General features: G+C 38.9%; 10 non-coding genes across 10 annotated transcripts; all 10 read left to right on the top strand.

Annotated features, from left to right (window-relative positions):
• Positions 1-1,514: 1,514 nt before the first annotated feature.
• TRNAY-GUA (transfer RNA tyrosine (anticodon GUA)) lies at positions 1,515-1,604 on the top strand. The gene is given in 2 exon segments: positions 1,515-1,551; positions 1,569-1,604. It is a non-coding gene; the product is annotated as a tRNA-Tyr (tRNA).
• A 1,600-nt stretch (positions 1,605-3,204) lies between these two features.
• On the top strand, positions 3,205-3,294 carry TRNAY-GUA (transfer RNA tyrosine (anticodon GUA)). The gene is given in 2 exon segments: positions 3,205-3,241; positions 3,259-3,294. It is a non-coding gene; the product is annotated as a tRNA-Tyr (tRNA).
• Positions 3,295-4,894: 1,600 nt separating this feature from the next.
• TRNAY-GUA (transfer RNA tyrosine (anticodon GUA)) lies at positions 4,895-4,984 on the top strand. Its single transcript is given in 2 exon segments — positions 4,895-4,931; positions 4,949-4,984. It is a non-coding gene; the product is annotated as a tRNA-Tyr (tRNA).
• A 1,600-nt stretch (positions 4,985-6,584) lies between these two features.
• TRNAY-GUA (transfer RNA tyrosine (anticodon GUA)) lies at positions 6,585-6,674 on the top strand. The gene is given in 2 exon segments: positions 6,585-6,621; positions 6,639-6,674. It is a non-coding gene; the product is annotated as a tRNA-Tyr (tRNA).
• Positions 6,675-8,274: 1,600 nt separating this feature from the next.
• Positions 8,275-8,364, top strand: TRNAY-GUA (transfer RNA tyrosine (anticodon GUA)). Its single transcript is given in 2 exon segments — positions 8,275-8,311; positions 8,329-8,364. It is a non-coding gene; the product is annotated as a tRNA-Tyr (tRNA).
• A 1,600-nt stretch (positions 8,365-9,964) lies between these two features.
• Positions 9,965-10,054, top strand: TRNAY-GUA (transfer RNA tyrosine (anticodon GUA)). The gene is given in 2 exon segments: positions 9,965-10,001; positions 10,019-10,054. It is a non-coding gene; the product is annotated as a tRNA-Tyr (tRNA).
• A 1,667-nt stretch (positions 10,055-11,721) lies between these two features.
• On the top strand, positions 11,722-11,811 carry TRNAY-GUA (transfer RNA tyrosine (anticodon GUA)). The gene is given in 2 exon segments: positions 11,722-11,758; positions 11,776-11,811. It is a non-coding gene; the product is annotated as a tRNA-Tyr (tRNA).
• Positions 11,812-13,478: 1,667 nt separating this feature from the next.
• TRNAY-GUA (transfer RNA tyrosine (anticodon GUA)) lies at positions 13,479-13,568 on the top strand. The gene is given in 2 exon segments: positions 13,479-13,515; positions 13,533-13,568. It is a non-coding gene; the product is annotated as a tRNA-Tyr (tRNA).
• Positions 13,569-15,234: 1,666 nt separating this feature from the next.
• On the top strand, positions 15,235-15,324 carry TRNAY-GUA (transfer RNA tyrosine (anticodon GUA)). The gene is given in 2 exon segments: positions 15,235-15,271; positions 15,289-15,324. It is a non-coding gene; the product is annotated as a tRNA-Tyr (tRNA).
• A 1,666-nt stretch (positions 15,325-16,990) lies between these two features.
• On the top strand, positions 16,991-17,080 carry TRNAY-GUA (transfer RNA tyrosine (anticodon GUA)). Its single transcript is given in 2 exon segments — positions 16,991-17,027; positions 17,045-17,080. It is a non-coding gene; the product is annotated as a tRNA-Tyr (tRNA).
• Positions 17,081-19,010: the final 1,930 nt, after the last annotated feature.

Here is a 19,010-nt window from a genome sequence, read left to right as displayed (position 1 = left end):
CTAGAGAAACTGTAACTTATTTTCATTTCTGCTTCCTGTTAATCATCCTGCATGCTGCTGAGCCTCTAGTAGGGCAATTATGGTTTCCGTGGTTTGTTGAAGTACAGTGCAGAGGCAGATGATAGAGACACGAGTTCTGATACTGGGGAGCCTTTCCATAGCTCTTTGCAAGTCATTAAAATGGAAATGAGAACCTTTTGCACTTCCTGGAAAGAGGCCTCCAGACATCAAACATGGATTTCTTGCATTGTTACCTATAATGCTGGATTGGCATTTACCTATCTGCAAATGGTCTTGTACGTGCCGTGATGATGAAAATCGTATCATCAAGCATCGACCACCTCACTGAACACTGAGAGGTCAGGGGCATGATGATGAAATTAGTGTCATCATAGGCCATGTTCCACCCACTCCATGTCACCCACTTGGTTGAATATGAAATACAGAGTTAAGAAACATTACAGGAAGGCATGATATATTTGTTCAGCTTCTTTCAAGAAATACATAATGGCCTGCGTTCGACTCCCGGTATAGGAAGTTAACGCATTTTTGAATGACAGCAACAGTACCACTTGTTTAACTCCTTCTCTATTGATCTCAGTACCAAAACCCCGGAGAAAATGACAGCAACAGTACCACTTGTTTAACGCCTTCTCTATTGATCTCAGTACCAAAACCCCGGAGAAACTGTGATTTGGTTATGGAAATGGGATGTGGTCAAATCCAACTGCATCCAAAATTAGGACAGAACTGGTCTAAACTCATATTTCAACATCCATCTTCCAAACTTTGAGAGGGAAATCCCTATTTTATATGTTACACATCCTTCATGTGAAAAAATGAACTCTTGAGCTTGTGGATGAATGGGTTTCCAGGGAGAATTCACAAATTTTTAATGGTGCAGTAGGAATGTTCTGAATGAACAGTTAGCATGCAAAGGACAGGTTTAAGAGACCACGGAAGTGAACTGAAATACAATATGACTTCTGAAATCCTGAAATCCCATGGAGCTGAACCCATAGAGGATGCAGTGCAAAAACAGAGAGTACAGTGAGAAGTAGTGGTGACAGAGTGGACCATTGACTAGAAATCCATTGGGGTCTCACTGGGCAAAAATGTGAAAATTTTCCACCACTATTTCAGGGATTTTTCATCAATTAAAAGAGTCAAGAAAAATTGGAGAAAGCAGAAGAGGTTGGAAATTTTCCAACATTTTTAATCTTGACTTAAAGGCGTCTGCAGATGGAAATTCTAAGGAAGCTCTTTTCCCAACTATTTCTAAAGCTAATTAATTGAAAATGAACAAATAACAGTCAAACTCCTAATGATGTTTTGCCAATTATTAACCAGGACAATTTTCACAACTTTTGATGAGTAAGTAGACCAGAAATAAAAATGTGGATCTCTTTGTATAGACAAGCAATTTTTCTGTATTTAGGAAATTTCAATTCAATTTGTTTTTCCATTCAGGCACATGTAGTGCACTTGACATCTGGAAAGATCTAAAGCACAATCCTTCGATAGCTCAGCTGGTAGAGCGGAGGACTGTAGAGGAGATTGATACAGAAATCCTTAGGTCGCTGGTTCAACTCCAGCTCGAAGGAATTTTTTTCATATCACTTTAGTGGGCAATTTCTGACATATTAACTACACAGAAATATGCATTACACGTGCTGTTTATCTTTATTATCTAGAGAAACTGTAACTTATTTTCATTTCTGCTTCCTGTTAATCATCCTGCATGCTGCTGAGCCTCTAGTAGGGCAATTATGGTTTCCGTGGTTTGTTGAAGTACAGTGCAGAGGCAGATGATAGAGACACGAGTTCTGATACTGGGGAGCCTTTCCATAGCTCTTTGCAAGTCATTAAAATGGAAATGAGAACCTTTTGCACTTCCTGGAAAGAGGCCTCCAGACATCAAACATGGATTTCTTGCATTGTTACCTATAATGCTGGATTGGCATTTACCTATCTGCAAATGGTCTTGTACGTGCCGTGATGATGAAAATCGTATCATCAAGCATCGACCACCTCACTGAACACTGAGAGGTCAGGGGCATGATGATGAAATTAGTGTCATCATAGGCCATGTTCCACCCACTCCATGTCACCCACTTGGTTGAATATGAAATACAGAGTTAAGAAACATTACAGGAAGGCATGATATATTTGTTCAGCTTCTATCAAGAAATACATAATGGCCCACGTTCGACTCCCGGTATAGAAAGTTAACGCATTTTTAAATGACAGCAACAGTACCACTTGTTTAACTCCTTCTCTATTGATCTCAGTAACAAAACCCCGGAGAAAATGACAGCAACAGTACCACTTGTTTAACGCCTTCTCTATTGATCTCAGTACCAAAACCCCGGAGAAACTGTGATTTGGTTATGGAAATGGGATGTGGTCAAATCCAACTGCATCCAAAATTAGGACAGAACTGGTCTAAACTCATATTTCAACATCCATCTTCCAAACTTTGAGAGGGAAATCCTTATTTTATATGTAACACATCCTTCATGTGAAAAAAAGAACTCTTGAGCTTGTGGATGAATGGGTTTCCAGGGAGAATTCACAAGTTTTTAATGGTGCAGTAGGAATGTTCTGAATGAACAGTTAGCATGCAAAGGACAGGTTTAAGAGACCACGGAAGTGAACTGAAATACAATATGACTTCTGAAATCCTGAAATCCCATGGAGCTGAACCCATAGAGGATGCCGTGCAAAAACAGAGAGTACAGTGAGAAGTAGTGGTGACAGAGTGGACCATTGACTAGAAATCCATTGGGGTCTCACTGGGCAAAAATGTGAAAATTTTCCACCACTATTTCTGGGATTTTTCATCAATTAAAAGAGTCAAGAAAAATTGGAGAAAGCAGAAGAGGTTGGAAATTTTCCAACATTTTTAATCTTGACTTAAAGGCGTTTGCAGATGGAAATTCTAAAGAAGCTGTTTTCCCAACTATTTCTAAAGCTAATTAATTGAAAATGAACAAATAACAGTCAAACTCCTAATGATGTTTTGCCAATTATTAACCAGGACAATTTTCACAACTTTTGATGAGTAAGTAGACCAGAAATAAAAATGTGGATCTCTTTGTATAGACAAGCAATTTTTCTGTATTTAGGAAATTTCAATTCAATTTGTTTTTCCATTCAGGCACATGTAGTGCACTTGACATCTGGAAAGATCTAAAGCACAATCCTTCGATAGCTCAGCTGGTAGAGCGGAGGACTGTAGAGGAGATTGATACAGAAATCCTTAGGTCGCTGGTTCAACTCCGGCTCGAAGGAATTTTTTTCATATCACTTTAGTGGGCAATTTCTGACATATTAACTACCCAGAAATATGCATTACACGTGCTGTTTATCTTTATTAGCTAGAGAAACTGTAACTTATTTTCATTTCTGCTTCCTGTTAATCATCCTGCATGCTGCTGAGCCTCTAGTAGGGCAATTATGGTTTCCGTGGTTTGTTGAAGTACAGTGCAGAGGCAGATGATAGAGACACGAGTTCTGATACTGGGGAGCCTTTCCATAGCTCTTTGCAACTCATTAAAATGGAAATGAGAATCTTTTGCACTTCCTGGAAAGAGGCCTCCAGACATCAAACATGGATTTCTTGCATTGTTACCTATAATGCTGGATTGGCATTTACCTATCTGCAAATGGTCTTGTACGTGCCGTGATGATGAAAATCGTATCATCAAGCATCGACCACCTCACTGAACACTGAGAGGTCAGGGGCATGATGATGAAATTAGTGTCATCATAGGCCATGTTCCACCCACTCCATCTCACCCACTTGGTTGAATATGAAATACAGAGTTAAGAAACATTACAGGAAGGCATGATATATTTGTTCAGCTTCTTACAAGAAATACATAATGGCCCGCGTTCGACTCCCGGTATAGGAAGTTAACGCATTTTTGAATGACAGCAACAGTACCACTTGTTTAACTCCTTCTCTATTGATCTCAGTACCAAAACCCCGGAGAAAATGACAGCAACAGTACCACTTGTTTAACGCCTTCTCTATTGATCTCAGTACCAAAACCCCGGAGAAACTGTGATTTGGTTATGGAAATGGGATGTGGTCAAATCCAACTGCATCCAAAATTAGGACAGAACTGGTCTAAACTCATATTTCAACATCCATCTTCCAAACTTTGAGAGGGAAATCCCTATTTTATATGTAACACATACTTCATGTGAAAAAATGAACTCTTGAAATTGTGGATGAATGGGTTTCCAGGGAGAATTCACAAATTTTTAATGGTGCAGTAGGAATGTTCTGAATGAACAGTTAGCATGCAAAGGACAGGTTTAAGAGACCACGGAAGTGAACTGAAATACAATATGACTTCTGAAATCCTGAAATCCCATGGAGCTGAACCCATAGAGGATGCAGTGCAAAAACAGAGAGTACAGTGAGAAGTAGTGGTGACAGAGTGGACCATTGACTAGAAATCCATTGGGGTCTCACTGGGCAAAAATGTGAAAATTTTCCACCACTATTTCTGGGATTTTTCATCAATTAAAAGAGTCAAGAAAAATTGGAGAAAGCAGAAGAGGTTGGAAATTTTCCAACATTTTTAATCTTGACTTAAAGGCGTCTGCAGATGGAAATTCTAAGGAAGCTGTTTTCCCAACTATTTCTAAAGCTAATTAATTGAAAATGAACAAATAACAGTCAAACTCCTAATGATGTTTTGCCAATTATTAACCAGGACAATTTTCACAACTTTTGATGAGTAAGTAGACCAGAAATAAAAATGTGGATCTCTTTGTATAGACAAGCAATTTTTCTGTATTTAGGAAATTTCAATTCAATTTGTTTTTCCATTCAGGCACATGTAGTGCACTTGACATCTGGAAAGATCTAAAGCACAATCCTTCGATAGCTCAGCTGGTAGAGCGGAGGACTGTAGAGGAGATTGATACAGAAATCCTTAGGTCGCTGGTTCAACTCCGGCTCGAAGGAATTTTTTTCATATGACTTTAGTGGGCAATTTCTGACATATTAACTACCCAGAAATATGCATTACTCGTGCTGTTTATCTTTATTAGCTAGAGAAACTGTAACTTATTTTCATTTCTGCTTCCTGTTAATCATCCTGCATGCTGCTGAGCCTCTAGTAGGGCAATTATGGTTTCCGTGGTTTGTTGAAGTACAGTGCAGAGGCAGATGATAGAGACACGAGTTCTGATACTGGGGAGCCTTTCCATAGCTCTTTGCAACTCATTAAAATGGAAATGAGAATCTTTTGCACTTCCTGGAAAGAGGCCTCCAGACATCAAACATGGATTTCTTGCATTGTTACCTATAATGCTGGATTGGCATTTACCTATCTGCAAATGGTCTTGTACGTGCCGTGATGATGAAAATCGTATCATCAAGCATCGACCACCTCACTGAACACTGAGAGGTCAGGGGCATGATGATGAAATTAGTGTCATCATAGGCCATGTTCCACCCACTCCATCTCACCCACTTGGTTGAATATGAAATACAGAGTTAAGAAACATTACAGGAAGGCATGATATATTTGTTCAGCTTCTTACAAGAAATACATAATGGCCCGCGTTCGACTCCCGGTATAGGAAGTTAACGCATTTTTGAATGACAGCAACAGTACCACTTGTTTAACTCCTTCTCTATTGATCTCAGTACCAAAACCCCGGAGAAAATGACAGCAACAGTACCACTTGTTTAACGCCTTCTCTATTGATCTCAGTACCAAAACCCCGGAGAAACTGTGATTTGGTTATGGAAATGGGATGTGGTCAAATCCAACTGCATCCAAAATTAGGACAGAACTGGTCTAAACTCATATTTCAACATCCATCTTCCAAACTTTGAGAGGGAAATCCCTATTTTATATGTAACACATACTTCATGTGAAAAAATGAACTCTTGAAATTGTGGATGAATGGGTTTCCAGGGAGAATTCACAAATTTTTAATGGTGCAGTAGGAATGTTCTGAATGAACAGTTAGCATGCAAAGGACAGGTTTAAGAGACCACGGAAGTGAACTGAAATACAATATGACTTCTGAAATCCTGAAATCCCATGGAGCTGAACCCATAGAGGATGCAGTGCAAAAACAGAGAGTACAGTGAGAAGTAGTGGTGACAGAGTGGACCATTGACTAGAAATCCATTGGGGTCTCACTGGGCAAAAATGTGAAAATTTTCCACCACTATTTCTGGGATTTTTCATCAATTAAAAGAGTCAAGAAAAATTGGAGAAAGCAGAAGAGGTTGGAAATTTTCCAACATTTTTAATCTTGACTTAAAGGCGTCTGCAGATGGAAATTCTAAGGAAGCTGTTTTCCCAACTATTTCTAAAGCTAATTAATTGAAAATGAACAAATAACAGTCAAACTCCTAATGATGTTTTGCCAATTATTAACCAGGACAATTTTCACAACTTTTGATGAGTAAGTAGACCAGAAATAAAAATGTGGATCTCTTTGTATAGACAAGCAATTTTTCTGTATTTAGGAAATTTCAATTCAATTTGTTTTTCCATTCAGGCACATGTAGTGCACTTGACATCTGGAAAGATCTAAAGCACAATCCTTCGATAGCTCAGCTGGTAGAGCGGAGGACTGTAGAGGAGATTGATACAGAAATCCTTAGGTCGCTGGTTCAACTCCGGCTCGAAGGAATTTTTTTCATATGACTTTAGTGGGCAATTTCTGACATATTAACTACCCAGAAATATGCATTACTCGTGCTGTTTATCTTTATTAGCTAGAGAAACTGTAACTTATTTTCATTTCTGCTTCCTGTTAATCATCCTGCATGCTGCTGAGCCTCTAGTAGGGCAATTATGGTTTCCGTGGTTTGTTGAAGTACAGTGCAGAGGCAGATGATAGAGACACGAGTTCTGATACTGGGGAGCCTTTCCATAGCTCTTTGCAAGTCATTAAAATGGAAATGAGAACCTTTTGCACTTCCTGGAAAGAGGCCTCCAGACATCAAACATGGATTTCTTGCATTGTTACCTATAATGCTGGATTGGCATTTACCTATCTGCAAATGGTCTTGTACGTGCCGTGATGATGAAAATCGTATCATCAAGCATCGACCACCTCACTGAACACTGAGAGGTCAGGGGCATGATGATGAAATTAGTGTCATCATAGGCCATGTTCCACCCACTCCATGTCACCCACTTGGTTGAATATGAAATACAGAGTTAAGAAACATTACAGGAAGGCATGATATATTTGTTCAGCTTCTATCAAGAAATACATAATGGCCCACGTTCGACTCCCGGTATAGAAAGTTAACGCATTTTTAAATGACAGCAACAGTACCACTTGTTTAACTCCTTCTCTATTGATCTCAGTAACAAAACCCCGGAGAAAATGACAGCAACAGTACCACTTGTTTAACGCCTTCTCTATTGATCTCAGTACCAAAACCCCGGAGAAACTGTGATTTGGTTATGGAAATGGGATGTGGTCAAATCCAGCTGCTTCCAAAATTAGGACAGAACTGTTCTGAACTCATATTTCAACATCCATCTTCCAAACTTTGAGAGGGAAATCCTTATTTTATATGTAACACATCCTTCATGTGAAAAAAAGAACTCTTGAGCTTGTGGATGAATGGGTTTCCAGGGAGAATTCACAAGTTTTTAATGGTGCAGTAGGAATGTTCTGAATGAACAGTTAGCATGCAAAGGACAGGTTTAAGAGACCACGGAAGTGAACTGAAATACAATATGACTTCTGAAATCCTGAAATCCCATGGAGCTGAACCCATAGAGGATGCAGTGCAAAAACAGAGAGTACAGTGAGAAGTAGTGGTGACAGAGTGGACCATTGACTAGAAATCCATTGGAGTCTCACTGGGCAAAAATGTAAAAATTTTCCACCACTATTTCAGGGTATTTTCATCAATTAAAAGAGTCAAGAAAAATTGGAGAAAGCAGAAGAGGTTGGAAATTTTCCAACATTTTTAATCTTGACTTAAAGGCGTCTGCAGATGGAAATTCTAAGGAAGCTGTTTTCCCAACTATTTCTAAAGCTAATTAATTGAAAATGAACAAATAACAGTCAAACTCCTAATGATGTTTTGCCAATTATTAACCAGGACAATTTTCACAACTTTTGATGAGTAAGTAGACCAGAAATAAAAATGTGGATCTCTTTGTATAGACAAGCAATTTTTCTGTATTTAGGAAATTTCAATTCAATTTGTTTTTCCATTCAGGCACATGTAGTGCACTTGACATCTGGAAAGATCTAAAGCACAATCCTTCGATAGCTCAGCTGGTAGAGCAGAGGACTGTAGAGGAGATTGATACAGAAATCCTTAGGTCGCTGGTTCAACTCCGGCTCGAAGGAATTTTTTTCATATCACTTTAGTGGGCAATTTCTGACATATTAACTACCCAGAAATATGCATTACACGTGCTGTTTATCTTTATTAGCTAGAGAAACTGTAACTTATTTTCATTTCTGCTTCCTGTTAATCATCCTGCATGCTGCTGAGCCTCTAGTAGGGCAATTATGGTTTCCGTGGTTTGTTGAAGTACAGTGCAGAGGCAGATGATAGAGACACGAGTTCTGATACTGGGGAGCCTTTCCATAGCTCTTTGCAAGTCATTAAAATGGAAATGAGAACCTTTTGCACTTCCTGGAAAGAGGCCTCCAGACATCAAACATGGATTTCTTGCATTGTTACCTATAATGCTGGATTGGCATTTACCTATCTGCAAATGGTCTTGTACGTGCCGTGATGATGAAAATCGTATCATCAAGCATCGACCACCTCACTGAACACTGAGAGGTCAGGGGCATGATGATGAAATTAGTGTCATCATAGGCCATGTTCCACCCACTCCATGTCACCCACTTGGTTGAATATGAAATACAGAGTTAAGAAACATTACAGGAAGGCATGATATATTTGTTCAGCTTCTATCAAGAAATACATAATGGCCCGCGTTCGACTCCCGGTATAGAAAGTTAATGCATTTTTGAATGACAGCAACAGTACCACTTGTTTAACTCCTTCTCTATTGATCTCAGTACCAAAACCCCGGAGAAAATGACAGCAACAGTACCACTTGTTTAACGCCTTCTCTATTGATCTCAGTACCAAAACCCCGGAGAAACTGTGATTTGGTTATGGAAATGGGATGTGGTCAAATCCAACTGCATCCAAAATTAGGACAGAACTGGTCTAAACTCATATTTCAACATCCATCTTCCAAACTTTGAGAGGGAAATCCCTATTTTATATGTAACACATCCTTCATGTGAAAAAATGAACTCTTGAGCTTGTGGATGAATGGGTTTCCAGGGAGAATTCACAAATTTTTAATGGTGCAGTAGGAATGTTCTGAATGAACAGTTAGCATGCAAAGGACAGGTTTAAGAGACCACGGAAGTGAACTGAAATACAATATGACTTCTGAAATCCTGAAATCCCATGGAGCTGAACCCATAGAGGATGCAGTGCAAAAACAGAGAGTACAGTGAGAAGTAGTGGTGACAGAGTGGACCATTGACTAGAAATCCATTGGGGTCTCACTGGGCAAAAATGTGAAAATTTTCCACCACTATTTCTGGGATTTTTCATCAATTAAAAGAGTCAAGAAAAATTGGAGAAAGCAGAAGAGGTTGGAAATTTTCCAACATTTTTAATCTTGACTTAAAGGCGTCTGCAGATGGAAATTCTAAGGAAGCTGTTTTCCCAACTATTTCTAAAGCTAATTAATTGAAAATGAACAAATAACAGTCAAACTCCTAATGATGTTTTGCCAATTATTAACCAGGACAATTTTCACAACTTTTGATGAGTAAGTAGACCAGAAATAAAAATGTGGATCTCTTTGTATAGACAAGCAATTTTTCTGTATTTAGGAAATTTCAATTCAATTTGTTTTTCCATTCAGGCACATGTAGTGCACTTGACATCTGGAAAGATCTAAAGCACAATCCTTCGATAGCTCAGCTGGTAGAGCGGAGGACTGTAGAGGAGATTGATACAGAAATCCTTAGGTCGCTGGTTCAACTCCGGCTCGAAGGAATTTTTTTCATATCACTTTAGTGGGCAATTTCTGACATATTAACTACCCAGAAATATGCATTACTCGTGCTGTTTATCTTTATTAGCTAGAGAAACTGTAACTTATTTTCATTTCTGCTTCCTGTTAATCATCCTGCATGCTGCTGAGCCTCTAGTAGGGCAATTATGGTTTCCGTGGTTTGTTGAAGTACAGTGCAGAGGCAGATGATAGAGACACGAGTTCTGATACTGGGGAGCCTTTCCATAGCTCTTTGCAAGTCATTAAAATGGAAATGAGAACCTTTTGCACTTCCTGGAAAGTGGCCTCCAGACATCAAACATGGATTTCTTGCATTGTTACCTATAATGCTGGATTGGCATTTACCTATCTGCAAATGGTCTTGTACGTGCCGTGATGATGAAAATCGTATCATCAAGCATCGACCACCTCACTGAACACTGAGAGGTCAGGGGCATGATGATGAAATTAGTGTCATCATAGGCCATGTTCCACCCACTCCATGTCACCCACTTGGTTGAATATGAAATACAGAGTTAAGAAACATTACAGGAAGGCATGATATATTTGTTCAGCTTCTATCAAGAAATACATAATGGCCCGCGTTCGACTCCCGGTATAGAAAGTTAACGCATTTTTGAATGACAGCAGCAGTACCACTTGTTTAACTCCTTCTCTATTGATCTCAGTACCAAAACCCCGGAGAAAATGACAGCAACAGTACCACTTGTTTAACGCCTTCTCTATTGATCTCAGTACCAAAACCCCGGAGAAAATGACAGCAACAGTACCACTTGTTTAACGCCTTCTCTATTGATCTCAGTACCAAAACCCCGGAGAAACTGTGATTTGGTTATGGAAATGGGATGTGGTCATATCCAGCTGCTTCCAAAATTAGGACAGAACTGTTCTGAACTCATATTTCAACATCCATCTTCCAAACTTTGAGAGGGAAATCCTTATTTTATATGTAACACATCCTTCATGTGAAAAAAAGAACTCTTGAGCTTGTGGATGAATGGGTTTCCAGGGAGAATTCACAAGTTTTTAATGGTGCAGTAGGAATGTTCTGAATGAACAGTTAGCATGCAAAGGACAGGTTTAAGAGACCACGGAAGTGAACTGAAATACAATATGACTTCTGAAATCCTGAAATCCCATGGAGCTGAACCCATAGAGGATGCAGTGCAAAAACAGAGAGTACAGTGAAAAGTAGTGGTGACAGAGTGGACCATTGACTAGAAATCCATTGGGGTCTCAATGGGCAAAAATGTGAAAATTTTCCACCACTATTTCAGGGATTTTTCATCAATTAAAAGAGTCAAGAAAAATTGGAGAAAGCAGAAGAGGTTGGAAATTTTCCAACATTTTTAATCTTGACTTAAAGGTGTCTGCAGATGGAAATTCTAAGGAAGCTCTTTTCCCAACTATTTCTAAAGCTAATTAATTGAAAATGAACAAATAACAGTCAAACTCCTAATGATGTTTTGCCAATTATTAACCAGGACAATTTTCACAACTTTTGATGAGTAAGTAGACCAGAAATAAAAATGTGGATCTCTTTGTATAGACAAGCAATTTTTCTGTATTTAGGAAATTTCAATTCAATTTGTTTTTCCATTCAGGCACATGTAGTGCACTTGACATCTGGAAAGGTCTAAAGCACAATCCTTCGATAGCTCAGCTGGTAGAGCGGAGGACTGTAGAGGAGATTGATACAGAAATCCTTAGGTCGCTGGTTCAACTCCGGCTCGAAGGAATTTTTTTCATATCACTTTAGTGGGCAATTTCTGACATATTAACTACCCAGAAATATGCATTACACGTGCTGTTTATCTTTATTAGCTAGAGAAACTGTAACTTTTTTTCATTTCTGCTTCCTGTTAATCATCCTGCATGCTGCTGAGCCTCTAGTAGGGCAATTATGGTTTCCGTGGTTTGTTGAAGTACAGTGCAGAGGCAGATGATAGAGACACGAGTTCTGATACTGGGGAGCCTTTCCATAGCTCTTTGCAAGTCATTAAAATGGAAATGAGAACCTTTTGCACTTCCTGGAAAGTGGCCTCCAGACATCAAACATGGATTTCTTGCATTGTTACCTATAATGCTGGATTGGCATTTACCTATCTGCAAATGGTCTTGTACGTGCCGTGATGATGAAAATCGTATCATCAAGCATCGACCACCTCACTGAACACTGAGAGGTCAGGGGCATGATGATGAAATTAGTGTCATCATAGGCCATGTTCCACCCACTCCATGTCACCCACTTGGTTGAATATGAAATACAGAGTTAAGAAACATTACAGGAAGGCATGATATATTTGTTCAGCTTCTATCAAGAAATACATAATGGCCCGCGTTCGACTCCCGGTATAGAAAGTTAACGCATTTTTGAATGACAGCAACAGTACCACTTGTTTAACTCCTTCTCTATTGATCTCAGTACCAAAACGCCGGAGAAAATGACAGCAACAGTACCACTTGTTTAACGCCTTCTCTATTGATCTCAGTAACAAAACCCCAGAGAAAATGACAGCAACAGTACCACTTGTTTAACGCCTTCTCTATTGATCTCAGTACCAAAACCCCGGAGAAACTGTGATTTGGTTATGGAAATGGGATGTGGTCAAATCCAGCTGCTTCCAAAATTAGGACAGAACTGTTCTGAACTCATATTTCAACATCCATCTTCCAAACTTTGAGAGGGAAATCCTTATTTTATATGTAACACATCCTTCATGTGAAAAAAAGAACTCTTGAGCTTGTGGATGAATGGGTTTCCAGGGAGAATTCACAAGTTTTTAATGGTGCAGTAGGAATGTTCTGAATGAACAGTTAGCATGCAAAGGACAGGTTTAAGAGACCACGGAAGTGAACTGAAATACAATATGACTTCTGAAATCCTGAAATCCCATGGAGCTGAACCCATAGAGGATGCAGTGCAAAAACAGAGAGTACAGTGAGAAGTAGTGGTGACAGAGTGGACCATTGACTAGAAATCCATTGGGGTCTCACTGGGCAAAAATGTGAAAATTTTCCACCACTATTTCAGGGATTTTTCATCAATTAAAAGAGTCAAGAAAAATTGGAGAAAGCAGAAGAGGTTGGAAATGTTCCAACATTTTTAATCTTGACTTAAAGGCGTCTGCAGATGGAAATTCTAAGGAAGCTCTTTTCCCAACTATTTCTAAAGCTAATTAATTGAAAATGAACAAATAACAGTCAAACTCCTAATGATGTTTTGCCAATTATTAACCAGGACAATTTTCACAACTTTTGATGAGTAAGTAGACCAGAAATAAAAATGTGGATCTCTTTGTATAGACAAGCAATTTTTCTGTATTTAGGAAATTTCAATTCAATTTGTTTTTCCATTCAGGCACATGTAGTGCACTTGACATCTGGAAAGATCTAAAGCACAATCCTTCGATAGCTCAGCTGGTAGAGCGGAGGACTGTAGAGGAGATTGATACAGAAATCCTTAGGTCGCTGGTTCAACTCCGGCTCGAAGGAATTTTTTTCATATCACTTTAGTGGGCAATTTCTGACATATTAACTACCCAGAAATATGCATTACTCGTGCTGTTTATCTTTATTAGCTAGAGAAACTGTAACTTATTTTCATTTCTGCTTCCTGTTAATCATCCTGCATGCTGCTGAGCCTCTAGTAGGGCAATTATGGTTTCCGTGGTTTGTTGAAGTACAGTGCAGAGGCAGATGATAGAGACACGAGTTCTGATACTGGGGAGCCTTTCCATAGCTCTTTGCAAGTCATTAAAATGGAAATGAGAACCTTTTGCACTTCCTGGAAAGAGGCCTCCAGACATCAAACATGGATTTCTTGCATTGTTACCTATAATGCTGGATTGGCATTTACCTATCTGCAAATGGTCTTGTACGTGCCGTGATGATGAAAATCGTATCATCAAGCATCGACCACCTCACTGAACACTGAGAGGTCAGGGGCATGATGATGAAATTAGTGTCATCATAGGCCATGTTCCACCCACTCCATGTCACCCACTTGGTTGAATATGAAATACAGAGTTAAGAAACATTACAGGAAGGCATGATATATTTGTTCAGCTTCTATCAAGAAATACATAATGGCCCCGTTCGACTCCCGGTATAGAAAGTTAACGCATTTTTGAATGACAGCAACAGTACCACTTGTTTAACTCCTTCTCTATTGATCTCAGTACCAAAACGCCGGAGAAAATGACAGCAACAGTACCACTTGTTTAACGCCTTCTCTATTGATCTCAGTAACAAAACCCCAGTGAAAATGACAGCAACAGTACCACTTGTTTAACGCCTTCTCTATTGATCTCAGTACCAAAACCCCGGAGAAACTGTGATTTGGTTATGGAAATGGGATGTGGTCAAATCCAGCTGCTTCCAAAATTAGGACAGAACTGTTCTGAACTCATATTTCAACATCCATCTTCCAAACTTTGAGAGGGAAATCCTTATTTTATATGTAACACATCCTTCATGTGAAAAAAAGAACTCTTGAGCTTGTGGATGAATGGGTTTCCAGGGAGAATTCACAAGTTTTTAATGGTGCAGTAGGAATGTTCTGAATGAACAGTTAGCATGCAAAGGACAGGTTTAAGAGACCACGGAAGTGAACTGAAATACAATATGACTTCTGAAATCCTGAAATCCCATGGAGCTGAACCCATAGAGGATGCAGTGCAAAAACAGAGAGTACAGTGAGAAGTAGTGGTGACAGAGTGGACCATTGACTAGAAATCCATTGGGGTCTCACTGGGCAAAAATGTGAAAATTTTCCACCACTATTTCAGGGATTTTTCATCAATTAAAAGAGTCAAGAAAAATTGGAGAAAGCAGAAGAGGTTGGAAATTTTCCAACATTTTTAATCTTGACTTAAAGGCGTCTGCAGATGGAAATTCTAAGGAAGCTCTTTTCCCAACTATTTCTAAAGCTAATTAATTGAAAATGAACAAATAACAGTCAAACTCCTAATGATGTTTTGCCAATTATTAACCAGGACAATTTTCACAACTTTTGATGAGTAAATAGACCAGAAATAAAAATGTGGATCTCTTTGTATAGACAAGCAATTTTTCTGTATTTAGGAAATTTCAATTCAATTTGTTTTTCCATTCAGGCACATGTAGTGCACTTGACATCTGGAAAGATCTAAAGCACAATCCTTCGATAGCTCAGCTGGTAGAGCGGAGGACTGTAGAGGAGATTGATACAGAAATCCTTAGGTCGCTGGTTCAACTCCGGCTCGAAGGAATTTTTTTCATATCACTTTAGTGGGCAATTTCTGACATATTAACTACCCAGAAATATGCATTACTCGTGCTGTTTATCTTTATTAGCTAGAGAAACTGTAACTTATTTTCATTTCTGCTTCCTGTTAATCATCCTGCATGCTGCTGAGCCTCTAGTAGGGCAATTATGGTTTCCGTGGTTTGTTGAAGTACAGTGCAGAGGCAGATGATAGAGACACGAGTTCTGATACTGGGGAGCCTTTCCATAGCTCTTTGCAAGTCATTAAAATGGAAATGAGAACCTTTTGCACTTCCTGGAAAGAGGCCTCCAGACATCAAACATGGATTTCTTGCATTGTTACCTATAATGCTGGATTGGCATTTACCTATCTGCAAATGGTCTTGTACGTGCCGTGATGATGAAAATCGTATCATCAAGCATCGACCACCTCAATGAACACTGAGAGGTCAGGGGCATGATGATGAAATTAGTGTCATCATAGGCCATGTTCCACCCACTCCATGTCACCCACTTGGTTGAATATGAAATACAGAGTTAAGAAACATTACAGGAAGGCATGATATATTTGTTCAGCTTCTATCAAGAAATACATAATGGCCCCGTTCGACTCCCGGTATAGAAAGTTAACGCATTTTTGAATGACAGCAACAGTACCACTTGTTTAACTCCTTCTCTATTGATCTCAGTACCAAAACGCCGGAGAAAATGACAGCAACAGTACCACTTGTTTAACGCCTTCTCTATTGATCTCAGTAACAAAACCCCAGAGAAAATGACAGCAACAGTACCACTTGTTTAACGCCTTCTCTATTGATCTCAGTACCAAAACCCTGGAGAAACTGTGATTTGGTTATGGAAATGGGATGTGGTCAAATCCAGCTGCTTCCAAAATTAGGACAGAACTGGTCTGAACTCATATTTCAACATCCATCTTCCAAACTTTGAGAGGGAAATCCCTATTTTATATGTAACACATCCTTCATGTGAAAAAAAGAACTCTTGAGCTTGTGGATGAATGGGTTTCCAGGGAGAATTCACAAGTTTTTAATGATGCAGTAGGAATGTTCTGAATGAACAGTTAGCATGCAAAGGACAGGTTTAAGAGACCACGGAAGTGAACTGAAATACAATATGACTTCTGAAATCCTGAAATCCCATGGAGCTGAACCCATAGAGGATGCAGTGCAAAAACAGAGAGTACAGTGAGAAGTAGTGGTGACAGAGTGGACCATTGACTAGAAATCCATTGGGGTCTCACTGGGCAAAAATGTGAAAATTTTCCACCACTATTTCTGGGATTTTTCATCAATTAAAAGAGTCAAGAAAAATTGGAGAAAGCAGAAGAGGTTGGAAATTTTCCAACATTTTTAATCTTGACTTAAAGGCGTCTGCAGATGGAAATTCTAAGGAAGCTGTTTTCCCAACTATTTCTTAAGCTAATTAATTGAAAATGAACAAATAACAGTCAAACTCCTAATGATGTTTTGCCAATTATTAACCAGGACAATTTTCACAACTTTTGATGAGTAAGTAGACCAGAAATAAAAATGTGGATCTCTTTGTATAGACAAGCAATTTTTCTGTATTTAGGAAATTTCAATTCAATTTGTTTTTCCATTCAGGCACATGTAGTGCACTTGACATCTGGAAAGACCTAAAGCACAATCCTTCGATAGCTCAGCTGGTAGAGCAGAGGACTGTAGAGGAGATTGATACAGAAATCCTTAGGTTGCTGGTTCAACTCCAGCTCGAAGGAATTTTTTTCATATCACTTTAGTGGGCAATTTCTGACATATTAACTACCCAGAAATATGCATTACTCGTGCTGTTTATCTTTATTAGCTAGAGAAACTGTAACTTATTTTCATTTCGGCTTCCTGTTAATCATCCTGCATGCTGCTGAGCCTCTAGTAGGGCAATTATGGTTTCCGTGGTTTGTTGAAGTACAGTGCAGAGGCAGATGATAGAGACACGAGTTCTGATACTGGGAAGCCTTTCCATAGCTCTTTGCAAGTCATTAAAATGGAAATGAGAACCTTTTGACATCAAACATGGATTTCTTGCATTGTTACCTATAATGCTGGATTGGCATTTACCTATCTGCAAATGGTCATGTACGTGCCGTGATGATGAAAATCGTATCATCAAGCATCGACCACCTCAATGAACACTGAGAGGTCAGGGGCATGATGATGAAATTAGTGTCATCATAGGCCATGTTCCACCCACTCCATGTCACCCACTTGGTTGAATATGAAATACAGAGTTAAGAAACATTACAGGAAGGCATGATATATTTGTTCAGCTTCTATCAAGAAATACATAATGGCCCGCGTTCGACTCCCGGTATAGGAAGTTAACGCATTTTTGAATGACAGCAACAGTACCACTTGTTTAACTCCTTCTCTATTGATCTCAGTACCAAAACCCCGGAGAAAATGACAGCAACAGTACCACTTGTTTAACGCCTTCTCTATTGATCTCAGTACCAAAACCCCGGAGAAACTGTGATTTGGTTATGGAAATGGGATGTGGTGAAATCCAACTGCATCCAAAATTAGGACAGAACTGGTCTGACCTCATATTTCAACATCTATCTTCCAAACTTTGAGAGGGACATCCCTATTTTATATGTAACACATCCTTCATGTGAAAAAAAGAACTCTTGAGCTTGTGGATGAATGGGTTTCCAGGGAGAATTCACAAGTTTTTAATGGTGCAGTAGGAATGTTCTGAATGAACAGTTAGCATGCAAAGGACAGGTTTAAGAGACCACGGAAGTGAACTGAAATACAATATTACTTCTGAAATCCTGAAATCCCATGGAGCTGAACCCATAGAAGATGCAGTGTAAAAACAGAGAGTACAGTGAGAAGTAGTGGTGACAGAGTGGACCATTGACTAGAAATCCATTGGGGTCTCACTGGGCAAAAATGTGAAAATTTGTCACCACTATTTCTGGGATTTTTCATCAATTAAAAGAGTCAAGCTAAATTGGAGAAAGCAGAAGAGGTTGGAAATTTGAGCTTAGTATATAGCGACCAAACTGTCACAGCCAGACATTATGTCTTAATAAACGGAGGTTATATTATTGTGGATTATAAAGGATCTATTAACCTTATATGTATCTCTACAATATTTATTCCATCAAAATAAGGGAACAACACGTTATATGTACAGATCTAACTCCGTCAGTGATAATATATCATTAATTCAAGACATCTCCCCTCTAGGACCTAGGAAATTCAAAGGTCCTTTATATCTGTAGATGTACAGACAGCCAACCTATATTTTGTCATTTATTATAGGAATATTGTAGATTTAATAGCTGATCACACTGCGAGGCTTGGCGGTGTTTTCTGCCATTTTAAAACCTATATTTTTGTTTATCCCCTATTTCTTGTTTTTATTTCACAACTGGTGTCACAGGTATTATTTTGGGACTCATTACAATTTTAATAAAATTAATAAAATGTAAGTTTTAAATACTCTATGATCAATGAGTGCTCCTACGTTACATGATTTTCCTTTCTGCACTTGTTAATCTGACACAGATTCAGGAGACCATATCTTGGGATTCGCTGACTTCTGCGTTAAAGCAGTATTGGGTGCAATAATAGAGGAAAAGTTCTTAATAAACTGTCAATAATGGTTTGCAAACCTCATGAATCTTTGAATGGCTTTTA

This window comes from Mixophyes fleayi, chromosome 3 (genome assembly GCF_038048845.1).
Source record: "Mixophyes fleayi isolate aMixFle1 chromosome 3, aMixFle1.hap1, whole genome shotgun sequence".
NCBI lineage: Eukaryota > Metazoa > Chordata > Amphibia > Anura > Limnodynastidae > Mixophyes > Mixophyes fleayi.
The sequence above is the reverse complement of the archived record's forward strand: the minus strand, read 5'-3'. Positions and strand labels throughout refer to the sequence as shown.